Genomic DNA, 16,200 nt, shown 5'->3' with positions numbered 1-16,200 from the left:
ATGCCAACGACTCGGTAGAGTGGATGACCAAGCCCTCTTCATCCTCCTCATCCTCTCTCACCCAGTCTCAGTGTACTAGCAAAGCAGCTGCCAACGCATCGTCTTCTCTCGTCTCAATGTCATCATCAGTGACTCCTTCCCTAGACCCACCACGTCCTCCTGAGGAGTCTCCTGAACTCTTTGAGCACAGTGTTGGGTACATGCTCCAGGAGAATGCCCAGTGTTTTGTAGGCTCTGATGATGATACTCAGCTAGAGGAAGGCAGTAGCGTGAATGCAGAGAGAGGGGATGCTCAAGAAGGACAGCAATCTGGCAGTCATGTTCCACAAGCTGCAGCATACTGCCAGGTTTGCTACAGCGATGAAGAGGGAGGGGATGATGAGAGCACTGACTCCACGTGGCTGCCTGGTAGGAGAGAGGAGAAGGAGGCACATGTCCAACGAGGCAGGATGCCCTCCGGGGCCCAGCTTAGAGGCAGCACACTGACTGAATCACACCGCAGAGCTCCGCCTGTGCAGGGCGCTGCCTCTGCGCGTTATTCTAAAAGTTCTTTGGTGTGGGCCTTTTTTGAGACGAGTGCATAAGATCGCACAGCTGCTATTTGCAACATATGTCTCAAGCGTATCTCGCGTGGCCAAAACATCAGCCGCTTGGGCACCACATGCTTGACCACACATATGTTGACCTGCCATGCAGCTTGTTGGCAAGCGTACCTCAAAGACCCACACCAAAGAACAAAGCGGACCTCTCCTTGCTCCTCATCAGCTGGCATCTCCAACCCCACTAGACCTTCAGTCCTTTCTGAAACCTGCTCTGAGAGGAATGAAGGTGTAGAATTAGGTGTGTCACAGCCAAGTGCTTCCGGGCACTCTGCTAGCAGTACACCCACGTCCGATTATAGCAGGCAAATGTCCCTGCCCCAGCTGCTGGACCGGCGAAAGAAGTTCACTCCCAGTCATCCACATGCCCAGCGGTTGAATACTAGCTTGGCTAAATTGCTAGCACTTCAACTGCTGCCTTTTCAGTTGGTAGACTCGGCCCCCTTCCGTGAGTTTGTACAATGTGCGGTTCCTCAGTGGCAGGTCCCCAAACGGCACTTTTTCTCACGGAAGGCGATTCCGGCTCTCTACCGGCATGTGGAAGGCAATGTCCTTGCCTCGCTGGACAGGGCGGTCAGCGGTAAGGTGCATATTACCGCTGACTCATGGTCCAGCAGGCATGGACAGGGACGTTACCTGTCTTTCACGGCCCATTGGGTCACTCTTCTGGCAGCTGGGAAGGATGCAGGACAAGGTGCAGTAGTGTTGAAGGTTGTTCCGCCACCACGCCTCCGAAATGCTACTATTGGTTGTGACACACCTCTCTCCTCCACCCCCTCCTCTTCTTCTTCCTCCATGGCCTCTTCCAGTGCTCTGTCCTCAGAACCAGCGGTGCTCCGTAGGCGTTCCAGGGGCTACGCAAGTACGCAGGCAAAACGATGCCATGCCGTGCTTGCGCTGGTTTGTTTGGGGGACAGGAGCCACACTGGGGCAGATGTTTTGTCAGCTCTACAGGGGCAGGCTGAGAGGTGGTTGACGCCACGCCAGCTTAAGCAAGGAATGGTGGTTTGCAACAATGGCACCAACCTCCTCTCCGCCCTCCGACAGGGACAACTGACCCATGTGCCCTGTGTAGGTCACGTCCTTAACCTGGTGGTGCAGCGGTTCTTGGGCAGGTACCCGGGCTTACAGGATGTCCTGAAGCAGGCCATGAAAGTCTGTGTGCATTTCCGCCGATCATTTAATGCCTGTGCTCGGCTGGCTGAGCTCCAAAAGGAGTTGAACCTGCCCAAGAACCGCCTTATATGTGACATGCCCACCAGGTGGAACTCAAGGTTGGCCATGCTGCAGCGGCTGCACACGCAGCAGAGGGCCATCAATGAGTACCTGTGCGACTACGGCACCAAGACAGGGTCAGGGGAGCTCGGTTTTTTCTCACCACGCCAGTGGGGCATGATCAGGGATGCATGCACTGTCCTGTCACCGTTTGAGGAGGCCACAAGGATGGTGAGCAGTGACAGTGCATGCATCAGTGACACTGTACCTCTTGTCCACCTCTTGGAGCATACGCTGCGTGGAATAATGGACAGGGCACTTGAGGCAGAACAGAGGCAGGAAGAGGAGGACTTCCTTGCCTCTCAAGGCCCCCTTTATCCAGACAGTGTTCCTGCTGTGCCACCCATCACACAGGAAAAGGATGAGGAGGAGGAAGAGGAGGAGGAGGATGATTGTGTCAGCATGGAGGTGGAGGCTGGCACTCAGCATCAGCAGCAGCAGCAGTCTTGTAGGGATGATTTACAGTCCCAAGAAACCCATGGACTTGTACGTGGCTGGGAGGAGGTAGCTGCGGATCATGTTGTCCTTAGTGACCCAGAGGACTCCGGACCGAATGCCTCAGCTAACCTATGCTGCATGGCCTCCCTGATCCTGCAAAGCCTGCGGAAGGATCCTCGTATTCTTCGGATCAAGGAGAGGGACCATTACTGGCTGGCCACTCTCCTTGATCCACGGTACAAGGGTAAGGTTGCCGACCTTATCTTGCCATCGCAGAGGGAGCAGAGGATGAGACATCTCCGGGAGGCCTTGCAGAAAGGTCTGTGCATTGCGTTCCCAGAGATTGGGAGGTTACAAACTCCTGGTTCTGGACAATGTGTTGCTGAGGCATCGGTCAGAAGGAGCGGTGGAGAAGGTGGCCGTCTGACTGATGCTTTCAGACAATTTTTTAGTCCGCAGCCCCAAGGTATGATCGGTTCCAGCAACCATCGCCAGCGTCTGATTTACATGGTGCAGGAATACCTAGGGGCAAGGTCAGACTTGGACACCTTTCCCACCGAAAATCCTCTGGCTTACTGGGTCTTGAGGATGGATCACTGGCCAGAGCTTGCACAGTATACAATTGAGCTACTGGCCTGTCCTGCATCCAGCGTTCTTTCGGAACGCACCTTCAGTGCTGCTGGTGGCTTTGTTACCGATCACAGGGTGCGCCTGTCCACCGACTCAGTTGATCGACTGACCTTCATCAAGATGAATCAGTCTTGGATAACCCACAGCTACCAAGCACCTGAAGCTCATGTAACCGAATAATTTTTTTTGAAATATCACATCCCTTCAAGACTGCCTATGCTGATGCTGAGTGACTGTCCTGTTATGTTGATTGTCTATCCTCTTCCTCCTCCGCTGATATGTTGGAAGAACATTTCTGGTTCTGGGTGATGCCATCAGCCCAATTTTTCTGCCCCTGTTTAACAGGGGTGTTTAATTACAATTTTTGATGCAATGCTTTGCAGCAGGGCTAATTCCTGCACTACAACTAGAGTATATGGGAGAGATTGCAGTGTGGTGGCACCAGCACCAGTGCCTAAGGCCCAATTTTTCTGCCCCTGTTTAACAGGGGCATTTAATTACAATTTTTGATGCAGTGCTTTGCAGCAGGGCTAATTCCTGCAATAAAACTAGAGTATATGGGAGAGGTTGCAGTGTCGTGGCACCAGCACCAGTGCCTAAGGCCCAATTTTTCTGCCCCTGTTTAACAGGGACATGTAATTAAAATTCTTGATATAATATTTCACAGGAGGGCCCATTCCTGTGCCCACCCAGAGTAACTGTGAGGACTTATAGTGTTGTGGCACCAGCACCACAACCACCAAAGGTCAATTTTTCTACCACTGTTCAACAATGGCGTGTAATTACAATTCTTGATATAATCGTTCACAGCAGGGCGCTCCAGCGCCCACCAAGAGTCACTTTGAGGGCTTACAATGTTGTGGCAAAACCAACACCTTGTTCCGCCATTTCTGCAGAGCATATAGGGCAGATCCCTACTTTCAAACATCCAACTTACAAACATCTCCTACTTGCAAACGGAAGGAGACAACAGCAAGTGAGATGAAAAAAGATGGACGACAAAACAAATTATACAGGGGTGATAACCCTTCTCTATGTTTTCCAAAAAGCTTAAAAATAGTTTTTTTGACTGGAGCTACACTTTAAAAATGTACCAGTTGAAAATTACAAACAGATTCAACTTAACACAACAAACCTACACAGTCCCTGTCTTGTTTGCACCGCCTGTATACTGCTGTTCTGAGTATATAGGGCCTGGGGGCCACACGCATTTCCTTTTTTTAATATGGGTACAGGGTTCCCCTTAATATGCGTACAAGACCCAAAGGGGCTGGTAATGGGCAGGGAGGGCTACCCATGCCATTTTTCTCAATGATTTTCAACCATATTGCAGGAACCAGATATAACATTAAAACCGCAAGCAGTTTTAAATGATGTTATTTCCGTTTAATGTCATTTTGTGCAGGGACTGTTCTAAACACGGGAAACATGTGGCACTTCACAGGCATACTACAGACACCCCCCAGGCATGATATTTAAAGGAATATTTCACATTTTTTTCACTTTAATCGTCATTAAAATCAGTGCTCACGCCAAAACTGCCTTTTTTTAAAACATTTTAGGCATTGACCCATGTCCCCTGGGGCAGGAGCCAGGTCCCCAAACCCTTTTTAGGACAGCATCTTGCATATTAGCACTTTTAATTTCAAATGTTCGAGTCCCATAGACTTCAATGGGTACTAAAGTTCGTACGAATTTGGGGTCCGTTCGAAAGTTCTTGTGCGAACCGAACCTGGGGGTGTTCGGCTCATCCCTACTGTAGATACATTGAAAGCACAATTAACAAGTCCACCTGTTTTTGATGTGCATAAGCTAGTGTATTGTATGCTGATGCTTCCCAGCATGGTCTTGGCGCAGACTGTCTTCAAGATGGGGGGCCTGCGGCTTTTGCATCAAGAGCCCTCACTGAGACTGAAGCACGCTATGCTAAAATATAGAAAGAAATATTGCAACTAGTATTTGCCTGTGTAAAATTCCATGACTATATCTATGGCGGCCCTGTGACTGTGGAGACGAATCATAAGCCACTCATAATCATATTGAGAAATTCCTGCACACAGCATCTGCACACATCCAGTGAATGATGCTAAAGCTTGAATGCAATCTATAAACAAGGCTGTGAACTGTTTCTTACGGATACTCTTTCACATGCAAAACTCCCCACTTCTGATAACTCTGAAGCTATTGAGGATTATAATTGGCTCTGGATGGGGTGTTGTCACTCAGAAGGATTCAGGAACTAAAGCAAGAAACACAGGCGGATGCCATCTGTCAGCACCTCATGGACATCATTCTCAATGGGTGGCCTGGCTCCTTTAAGGAAATGCCACATGATATCTGACAATTCTACTCTATAAGGGATGAATTGACAGTAGATGATGGATTAATCCTGTGTGGTCAGGGATATGTCATCCATCACTCTCCAGAAATACTACTTGATACAGCTCCATCAAGGTCATCTTGGCATTCATTCCACTAAGCGAAGGGCACGTGAAACCCTGTTTTGGCCCATTATATATACTGACATTGAAAGAGTAGTTTCCAGATGTGCCCCCTGCAATGCACAGCACCAGATGAGAAAACCTTTAGCTCTTCACCAAATACCTGACAGACCATGGTCTATCACAGCAGCTGACATATTTGAGTGGTCAAACAAGGATTATCTGGTCTTGCTAGATTCCTACTCTGGCTGGTGGGAATTTTATGTCCTCCCAAACACTTCCAGAAACACAGTATCCAGGACATTAAACCAGTCTAATCTACGTGTTCACCAGTGCCAGGAGCCAGAAGGACAAGATGGGTGAACTAGAGGTACTGTTTAATGAGGAAGCTTTAGATTTTGTGGGAATTTCGGAGAGAGACCTGGTTCAACAACTCTCACGATTGGCTGGCAACCATTCAAGGGTTTTCCCTTTATCACAGGGATAGAGAGGGTAAAAAGGGGGGGGGGGGAATGCCTATATATCAAGAATAATGTACAAGTGAATGTGAGAGATGACAATAAGGGAGATAGAGAGGAGGTGGAATCCTTATGGGTAGAGTTCCAAAGGGATGAAGCTAAGGGGAAAATAATACTAGGAGTATGCTATAGGCCCCCTAACCTGAGGGAGGAGGGGGAGACGGATCTCCTATCACAAGTTGAATTAGCAGCAACTATGGGAAGTGTTATCATTTATCTTGGATTTTAATTATCCAGACATAGACTGGGCAGAGAGAACCATGCATTTGTCTAAGGCTCGCCAGTTCCTAAATGTCTTGCAGGACAATTTAATGGGTCAGATGGTAGATGCACCAACTAGAAACAAGGCGTTACTAGACCTACTAATTACCAAAAATACCGACCTTATCACTTATGTGAAAATACAGGGCAATTTAGGAAACAGCGATCACAGGTCAATTGGCTTCAGTATAAATCACACAAATAGGAAACACAGGGGGAACACAAAGACACTGAATTTCAAAAGAGCCAACTTCCCTAAACTACAAACCTTGCTAGAAGATATCAATTGGGATAAAATCTTAGGAACAAAGAACACGGAGGAGAGATGGGTTTGCTTTAAGAGCATATTAAATAAGGGCATTAGTCAGTGCATTCCATTGGGAAATAAATTTCAAAGAGCGAACAAAAGTCCTGGATGGCTTAACTCCAATGTAAAAATGCATATAAAAGTAAAGAGAAAGCCTTCAAAAAATACAAGGCTGAGGGATCATCATCAGCATTCAGACTTTACAAAGAATGCAACAAGATATGTGAGGGTGCAATTAAGGCGGCTAAGATAGAACACAAAAAAACACATAGCGGAGGAGAGCAATTCTTTAAGTAAATAAACAGTAAAAAAGGGAGGACATACCCCATTGGCCCCATAAAGAATGAGAAAGGACATCTGGTTACAAAGGATGGGGAGATAGCGAAGGCATTGAATTTATTCTTCTCCTCAGTCTTCACGAGGGAATTGGGGGGCTTCAGTAACCAAAACTGCAGTGTTTGTCCTCATGACACATCACAGGAAGTACCCTCATGGCTAACAGAGGACAGAATTAGAAATAGACTTGGGAAACTTAACAATAATAAATCACTGGGACCAGATGGCTTGCACCTAAGTACTAAGGTACTTAGGGAACTCAGTCAAGTAATTGCCAGACCATTGTTCCTAATATTTACTGATAGTCTACTGACTGGAATGGTACCAGCTGATTGGAGAAAAGCCAATGTAGCACCAATATGTTAAAAAGGGCCAAAATATATCCCTGGGATTTACAGACCAGTTAGCCTATCATCAAAAGTATGCAAGCACTTGGAGGAGATAAGGGACTATATACAAGATTTTAGTAATGAAAACGGTGCAGTGAAATATTCCTTTAAATATCATGCCTGGGGGGTGTCTATAGTATGCCTGTGAAGTGGCACGTGTTTCCAGTGTTTAGAACAGTCCCTGCACAAAATGACATTTAGCGTTTTAATGTAATATCTGGTTCCGGCAATATGGATGAAAATCATTGAGAAAAATGGCATGGGTAGCCCCCCTGCCCATTGGGTCTTGTACGGATATTAAGGGGAATCTCGTACCCATATTAAAAAAAGGAAAGGCATGGGGCCCCCTAGGCCCTATATACTCAGAACAGCAGTATACAGGCAGTGCAAACAAGACAGAGACCGTGTAGGTTTGTTGTGTTAAGTAGAATCTGTAATTTTGAACTGGTACATTTTTAAAGTGTAGCTCCAGTCAAAAAAGAAATTTTTAAGATTTTTGGAAAACATAGGGAAGGGTTATCACCCCTGTATAATTTTTTTTGCCATCCGTCTTTTTTTCATCTCACTTCCTGTTGTCTCATCCGTTTGCAAGTAGGAGACGTTTTTAAGTTGGATGTTGAAAGTAGGGGCCTGTCCTATATGCTCTGCAGAAATGGGGGCCTAAGGTGTTGGTGTTGCCACAACACTGTAAGCCCTCAAAGTGACTCTTGGTGGGTGCTGGAGCGCCCTGCTGTGAACGATTATATCAAGAATTGTAATTACATGCCATTGTTGAACAGTGGTAGAAAAATTGGGCCTTTGGTGGTTGTGGTGGTGCTGGTGCCACAACACTATAAGTCCTCACAGTTACTCTCGGTGGGCACAGGAACGGGCCCTGCTGTGAAATATTATATCAAGAATTGTAATTACATGCCCCTGTTAAACAGGGGCTGAAAAATTGGGCCTTAGGCGCTGCTTGCTGGTACCACAACACTGCAACCTCTCCCAGATACTCTAGTTGGAGTGCAGTAATGAGCCCTGCTGCAAAGCATTGCATCAAAAATTGTAATTACACGCCCCTGTTAAACAGGGGCTGAAAAATTGGTCCTTAGGCACTGGTGCTGGTGCCACAACACTGCAACCTCTCCCATATACTCTATTTGTAGTGCAGGAATGAGCGCTGCTGCAAAGCATTGCATCAAAAATTGTAATTACATGCCCCTGTTAAACAGTCGATCAACCGAGTTGGTGGACAGGCGCACCCTGTGATCGGTTACAAATCCACCAGCAGCACTGAAGGTGCGTTCCGAAAGTATGCTGGATGCAGGACAGGCTAGTAGCTCAATTGCATACCGTGCAAGCTCTGGCCAGTGATCCATCCTCAAGACCCAGTAAGCCAGAGGATTTTCGGTGGGAAAGGTGTCCAAGTCTGACCTTGCCCCTAGGTATTCCTGCACCATGTAAATCAGACGCTGGCGATGGTTGCTGGAACCAATCATACCTTGGGGCTGCGGACTAAAAAATTGTATGAACACATCAGTTAGACGGCCACCTTCTCCACCACTCCTTCTGACCATTGCCTCAATAACATGTTGTCCAGGACCAGGAGTTTGTAACCTCCCAGTCTCTGGGAACGCGTTGCACCGACCTTTCTGCAAGGCCTCCCGGAGATGTCTCATCCTCTGCTCCCTCTGTGACAGCAAGATAAGGTACGCAACCTTACCCTTGTACTGTGGATCAAGGAGAGTGGCCAGCCAGTAATGGTCCCTCTCCTTGATCCGAAGAATACGAGAATCCTTCCGCAGGCTTTGCAGGATCAGGGAGGCCATGCAGCATAGGTTATCTGAGGCATTCGGTCCGAAGTCCTCTGGGTCATTAAGAACATGATCCGCAGCCACCTCCTCCCAGCCACGTAGAAGTCCACGGGTTTCTTGGAACTGTAAATCTTCCCTACAAGACTGCTGCTACTGATGCTAAATGCCAGGCTCCACCTCTATGCTGAAACAGTCATCCTCCTCCTCCTCCTCGTCCTCCTCCTCTTCCTGTGTGATGGGTGGGACAGCAGGAACACTGTCTGGATAAAGGGGGCCTTGAGAGGCAAGGAAGTCCTCCTCTTCCTGCCTCTGTTATGCCTCAAGTGCCCTGTCCATTATTCCACGCAGCGTATGCTCCAAGAGGTGGTCAAGAGGTACAGTGTCACTGATGCATGCATCCCTGATCATGCCCCACTGGTGTGGTGAGAAAAAACTGAGCTCCCCTAACCCTGTCCTGGTGCCGTTGTCGCACAGGTACTCATTGATGGCCCTCTGCTGTGTGTGCAGCCACTACAGCATGACCAACGTTGAGTTCCACCTGGTGGGTATGTCACATATAAGGTGGATTGATTGGCCAAGCAAGCGGGGTCACAGTGCATGCTTGGCCAATCATGAGCCAGCAATGCACTGCAATGGCGCCACACGAATTTAGCGCGAACGGCCCACAGAGTTCTGTCTTCGCCGACACCAAGCTCATCCCTAACCTGGAGTATGCGGTCCAGTTCTGGGCAGCAGTCCTCAGGAAGGATGTACTGGAAATGGAGCCCTACAAAGAAGGGCAACAAAGCTAATAAAGGTTCTGGAGGATATTAGTTATGAAAAAGGGTTGCGAGCACTGAACTTATTCTCTCTGGAGAAGAGATGCTTTAGAGGGGATATGATTTCAATTTATAAATTCCATACTGGTGACCCCACAATATGGATAAAGATTTTTTTACGGAAGGGAGTTTAATAAGACAAGTGGCCACTGATTAAAAGAAAAGAGGTTTAACCTTAAATTGCGTAGAGAGTTCTTTACTGTGAGAGCGGCAAGGATGTGGAATTCCCTTCCACAGGCGGTGGTTTCAGCAGGGGGCATTGATAGTTTCAAAAAACTATTATATAAGCACCCGAACAACCGCAACATACAGGAATATACAATGTAATACTGACATGTAATCACATATATAGGTTGAACTTGATGGACTTGTGTCTTTTTTCAACCTCACTGTCAGAAACCATGAAATCAGACAGTACAGTTAAATCACACTTGTTTAATAATAAAAATAAATAAAAGAAATGTAGTCAAAACATAGCCAGAGTTTAGGAACCAAAACAGATAGTCGGACAAGCCAAGCGTCAGGGAGCCGGAGATGAGCGAAGTAAAACAGCAAGCAGGATCTGGAGCCAGAAGAGACATCAGCCAAGCAAGTCTTTTAACAGAAATGCAGGAGAGCGTTTCTGTGATGTTGACTAAGGCGAAGGCAGAGATCCTCTGGGCTGGATGGCTTAAGCAGGCAGGACTGATGAGCAGGATATCACCAACAGCTGAGTACCTGTGGAGAGATAGGAGCTGGCAATTAGCCGACAGCTGAGCGGCCAGCTCATAGAAGGAAGGGCTGAACCCAGCCCTGACGGTACCCCCTCCTCAACGACCCCTCACCCTCGGAGGACCACCAGGCTTGAGGGGAAAATGTCTATGGAAATCACTGAGGAGGACAGGCGCATGTACGTCCGAGGATGATACCCAAGAGCTTTCCTCCAGACCGTACCTCTTCCAATGCACCAGGTACTGTATGCACCCACGGAACCTATGGGAGTCAACAATAGACTGTACTTCATGCTCCTCATGGTTCTCAACCTGTACAGGGTGAGGACATGGCACCAAGGTAGTAAAGCGGTTGCAGACCAAAAGGTTTTAATAAGGAGACATGAAATACATTCAAAATACGCATGTTAGAAGGAAGGTCTAATGCGTAAGCCACTGGGTTAATCCTGAAATTAAAACGGAAAGGCCCAATAAACCAAGGTGTGAACTTCAGTGAGGGAACATGAAGTCGGAGGTTGCGAGATGACATCCAGACCCTGTCCCCAACCTGGTAGAAGGTACGGGCAGACGTCTGCTGTCAGCATGGAGTCTGTACTGTATCATTAGCATGTCGCAAAGTCTCCTGGATTTGTGCCCAAGTGGAATGAGAGATGCTCCTCTAGCACAGGAATACTCTGTGGAACAAATGAATCAGGCACCATGGAAGGTGTGAAACCATAGTTTGCCATAAACAGGGACAATCGGGAAGCAGAATTCAAGGCACTATTGTGCGCAAACTCTGCCCGCGGTAATAGGTCTGACCATATCAGAAATCAGAAGTCAGAAATATAGCAACGTAGGAATTACTCCAAGGACTAATTGGCTCATTCTGCAGCCCCATTGGACTGCGGGTGATACGCAGAGGAAAAAGCAAGCTGAATTCCCAACTGTGCACAAAAGGCTCGCCAGAACCGGAACACAAACTGACTACCCATGTCCAAGACAATCACCTTGTGTAGCCCATGTAAGCGAAAGCTCTCCCGAGTAAAAATGGAAGCCAATTCCCTAGAAGTGGGCAACTTCTTAAGTGAAATACAATGAGACATTTTTGAGAACTGGTTAACCACCATAAGGATAACTGTGTTGCCCTGGGAGTTGGGTAACTCCACAATGAAATCCATAGACAGGTGGGTCCAGGGCCTCTCTCCATTGGGTATGGGTTGTAGGAGGCCCACTAGAAGATGTCGTGGAGTCTTACTCTGAGCACACACAGAACAGGCAGCTATGAAGGCGATTACATCAGCACGTAGACTAGGCCACCAAAATTGTTCGGAAATGGCCCAAAAGAGTTGATTCTTCCCAGGGTGGCCAGCAGCCTTGGGAGAATGGTAAGTCTGGAGCACGGCAGTACAGAGAGTCTCTGGGACAAAGCAGCGGTCACAAGATTTCTCAGGAGGAGCATGGACCTGTGCAGCAAGAATTTTGTCACCCAAAGGAGAAGTGAGACTGGTGCGACAAGGCGTCAGCCCTTACATTCTTAGTACCGGGTAAGAATGAGACAATGTAATTGAAACTTGACAAGAAAAAAGCCCATAGCGCCCTTCTGGGAAAGAGGCATTTAGCCTCAAACAAAAACGTGAGATTGTTATGGTCAGTAAAAATGAGAACCGGCACAGTGGTACCTTTGAGGAGATGTCTCCATTCTTTCAGGGCTAAAATGATCGCCAACAGCTCTCTGTCACCAATCTCGTAATTGTACTCCGCAGGTGAAAATTTCTTGGAAAAGTAGCCACAAGGATGCAAAGTGCTCTCAGAGGTAGGACGTTGAGACAGAAGGGCGCCAACTCTAGTCTCAGAAGCATGAACCTCAAGGATAAAAGGTAACGTAGGATCATGATGTGCCAACACAGGAGCAGAAACAAAGGCAGCCTTGAGACTCTCAAAGACCTTAACGGACTCGGGAGACCAACTCTGTGGGTTACCGTCCTCTCTGGTCATATCAGTCAGGGGCTTTACCAGAGATGAGAAGTTATGAATAAACTACCGATAATAGTTGGCAAAGCCCAGGAAACGATGCAGAGAACATAAACCTACGGGTCGGGGCCACTGTAGGACTGCAGAAAGTTTCTCTGGGTCCATTGAAAAACCAGCAGTGGAAATTACATAACCCAGGAATTTAACCTGTTCACGATGGAATTCACACTTCTCCAATTTACAATAGAGATTGTTCTCTCTTAGCTTCTGAAGCACACGACAGACATCTATGTGGTGGCTCTCCAGGGACTTTGAAAATATGAGGATATCATAGAGATAAACCACCACACATAACTGCAACAAATCTCGGAGGACATCACTAATAAATTCCTGGAAAACTGCCGGGCGTTACAAAGGCCAAAAGGCATTACGAGGTACTCATAATGGCCTGTTCTGGTATTAAACACAGTTTTCCACTTGCCACCCTCCTTAATCCTTATGAGATTGTATGCCCCTCTCAAATCAAGCTTTGTGAAAACTGTTGCTCCCTTGAGGCGGTCAAATAACTCCGTAATCAATGGAATCGGGTAGGCATTCTTAACCGTGAAACTATTGAGACCCCTATAATCAATACAAGGTCTCAGTTCACCGCTCTTCTTCTTCATGAAAAAGAAAAACCAGCACCAGCAGGGGATGAGCATTTGCGGATGAAACCTCGAGAAAGTGCGTCTGCAACATACTCCTCCATGGCCTTATCCTCCAAGACTGACAAAGGGTAAACCCGGCTAAGAGGGGGTATTGCACCCGGTTGAAGGTCAATTGCGCAATCATATGGCTGGTGTGGAGTCAAACTACTGGCTTGACGTTTGCCAAAGACTAAAATCACGGTACTCCTCCAGCAGGGAGGAGAGTGAAGAGACGCACAGGACCTTGGCTACCTTCTGGAAGCATGTCTTACTGCATTGTGGCAACCAGGAGAAAACCCCAGTATGGAGCCAATCAAAAGAGGGGTTGTGCCTCTGTAATCAAGAATAACCAATAACCAATGGAAACAATTTGTAATTGGATTATCTCACGGTGAAGAGCCCCTACGGCCATGGACAACGGTGCCGTGTCATGAGTCACACGGGCAGACTGTAGGGGTCTTCCGTCAAGAGCCTCAATGGCAAGTAGAGTGTCACACAGCTGCAGTGGAATCGAGTGCTTTGATACAAGGCAGCATCAATGGACAGGCCTGCAGGCCCAGAGTCAATTAGAGCCTGTATCTCGACGGATGACTCAGCCCAAGAAAGGGTAACCAAAACCAGGGGCTTATCCTTCTCGATAACTGGGGACGAAACAATGCCACCTAAGGTCTGCCCATGACAGGACCTCAAGGTTCAGGCGTTCCCTGGATGGGTAGGACAAGACTTCAAAAAGTGACCTGCCTGGCCACAATAAAGGCACAATCTCTCCCTCCTCCTAAAATTTCTCTCATCCGCAGAGAGACGCGTGAATCCCAAGTGGGTTCATTTTCACTGACCGACTCGGTACCAGGAGGCATGGGGGGTGAAGGAGGCACAGGAACATCAAATACCCTTTTAAAGAAGACCACAAACTCACGGTAGCTCAAGACAACAGGTTTTTACGTCTCCTCGTGTTTTCCCAGGCCAAGGCTCTCTCAGAAAGCAAAGATATCACAAAACCTACTTTGCTTGCGTTTTTGGGAAACGCCTGGGGCAGCATCTCAAAGTATATCTCATCCTGGTTGAGAAACCCTCTGCATTGAACTAGGTCACTCCCAAATTGCTGGGGCAGCGGAGTGGAACCAGACATACCTCTTATAAAGGTAATGCTCCTGGCGGGTGCCTGCACAGAGACTGGCACAGCAGAAGGGACGGCCTGCAACTCAGGTTGTACCGGAGTAGCCACAGTGGGAGATTCCAGGTGAGCCACGTGATTTAGGAGCGTTTGTAATGCCATGGCAATGTGGTCCATGCAGTGATCTTGCTCATCCAATCTGGAAAAATATTACCAACAAGTGGATTGACTGTATCTTCTGAATTCATGGACTTCACCTACTGTCAGAAACCATTAAATCAGAGCGAGACAGAAGTACAGTTCAATCACACTTGTTCAATAATAAAAATAAATAGAACAAACATAGTCAGAGTTCAGGAATCGGAACAGATAGTCAGACAAGCCAAATGTCAGGGAGCCGGAGATGAGTGTAGTAAAACAGCAAGCAGGATCTGGAGCCAGAAGGGATGTCACCAACAGGAATGCAGGCGAGCGTCTCTGTAATGTTGACTAAGGTTAAGGCAGAGATCCTCTGGGCTGGACGGCATAAAGAGAAAGTAAACCATCTCTAAAAAACAAACACCCTGCAGGACAAAGGCATAATGAACTAGTATGCATAGCATACTAGCTCATTATGAATTACTTACCTGAGATCAAAGCCCCCAAAGCGACCCTCGTTCACCTCCTCCGTCGCCGTCAGTGATGGCATGATCGCCTTCACTCAGTGTGCCTGCGCCGTTGTCTATGGTGCGCATGTGCCATAGACATCGGTGTCTGTTTTTAGGAAAATATCTCCTTAACCCTGTAGGTTAATGAGATATTTCTTGCAGCTACAGGCAAGCCTTAATCTAGGCTTACCTGTAGGTTAAAGTGGTCTGTAAGGGTTTAAAACCACTTTAAGTAGGCAGGACTGACAAGCGGGATATTATCAACAGCTGAGTACCTGTGGAGAGATAGGAGCTGGCAATTAGCCGACAGCTGAGCGGCCAAGTTATAGAAGGAAGGGCTGAACCCAGCCCTTACACTCACCTACTATGTATACTATGAAGTGAAACTAGGAACAGGTTCACATTCTGTTCACTGCTAGCTAGAAATAAACAAGTTCTCTACAATTTTCATCTGACTATTTATCATTGCTTCCACACAATCTACACCCTCTCTGCCACAATTCCTGACTCACAAGGATGCTTTTGCCAACCTTTGCATGGTCCAGCATCTCCTGTTGCATTCTTTATGCTATAAAATACATTAAAAACCCAATATTGAGAGTTGGATCCACTGATAATGGGAATAGCATCTGAGCAGACCAAAGAACTAAATTATAGCATCCACCAGAGCCTCGAATGGCATTTTTGGGTGAACTGGCCCTTTAAACTGTTATGTATTTTCAATGAGTACACATGATTTTTCTCAATTGGTGCTAAATGGCCTAATGTGGGCTATGAAAATATTATCCATACCGTAAAACCACTACTACCAGCTTAAACAATAACCAAGGACAGGATGGTTACATGATTTTTATATTATCACATTCAGGGTTTTTTCAACTTGTTTTAAAAACTCCATAAAATGGGGCGGTTCTTTCTTGTTATCAATGACCAGAAGGGAGTAAAATGTGAAAGTGATTCTTTTATCACTAGCAAAGGAAAATTCCCCCCTTTCCTAACCAGAAAAGCAAAGTGGTGGTTACTTTGTTTAGTTTTGGTTTCCCCTGTATCAAGAGTAAAGAAGCATAGATTGGACTATTGTTGTCAGCTATGCTACTAAATGAGTAAAGGGCATGTTGGTATACTAAATGATAGGAATTTGCCTCTGTAAAATTTTGTTATAAACATATTTAATTCTGTATATTCACATACTTTGTTTGTTGTGCTTGAGCACAGTCTACATTACAAATTTAACATGTATGTACATTTCCTTTGTCATGACATAATGAGACTTATATTTTACATT

The 16,200-nt window shown here is 46.8% G+C and overlaps 1 protein-coding gene across 1 annotated transcript in view; it reads left to right on the top strand.

Moving 5' to 3' along the window:
* Window positions 1–16,200, top strand: part of LOC143933075 (cathepsin W-like) — a 159,571-nt gene that overhangs the window by 125,806 nt on the left and 17,565 nt on the right. The gene's annotated exons all lie outside the window — the stretch shown is intronic.

This window comes from Lithobates pipiens, unplaced genomic scaffold (assembly GCF_037356315.1).
Source record: "Lithobates pipiens isolate NorthernLeopardFrog02 unplaced genomic scaffold, aLitPip1_a1.2 Scaffold_10, whole genome shotgun sequence".
Taxonomy (NCBI): domain Eukaryota; kingdom Metazoa; phylum Chordata; class Amphibia; order Anura; family Ranidae; genus Lithobates; species Lithobates pipiens.
This window is presented reverse-complemented; position numbering and strand designations above follow the sequence as displayed.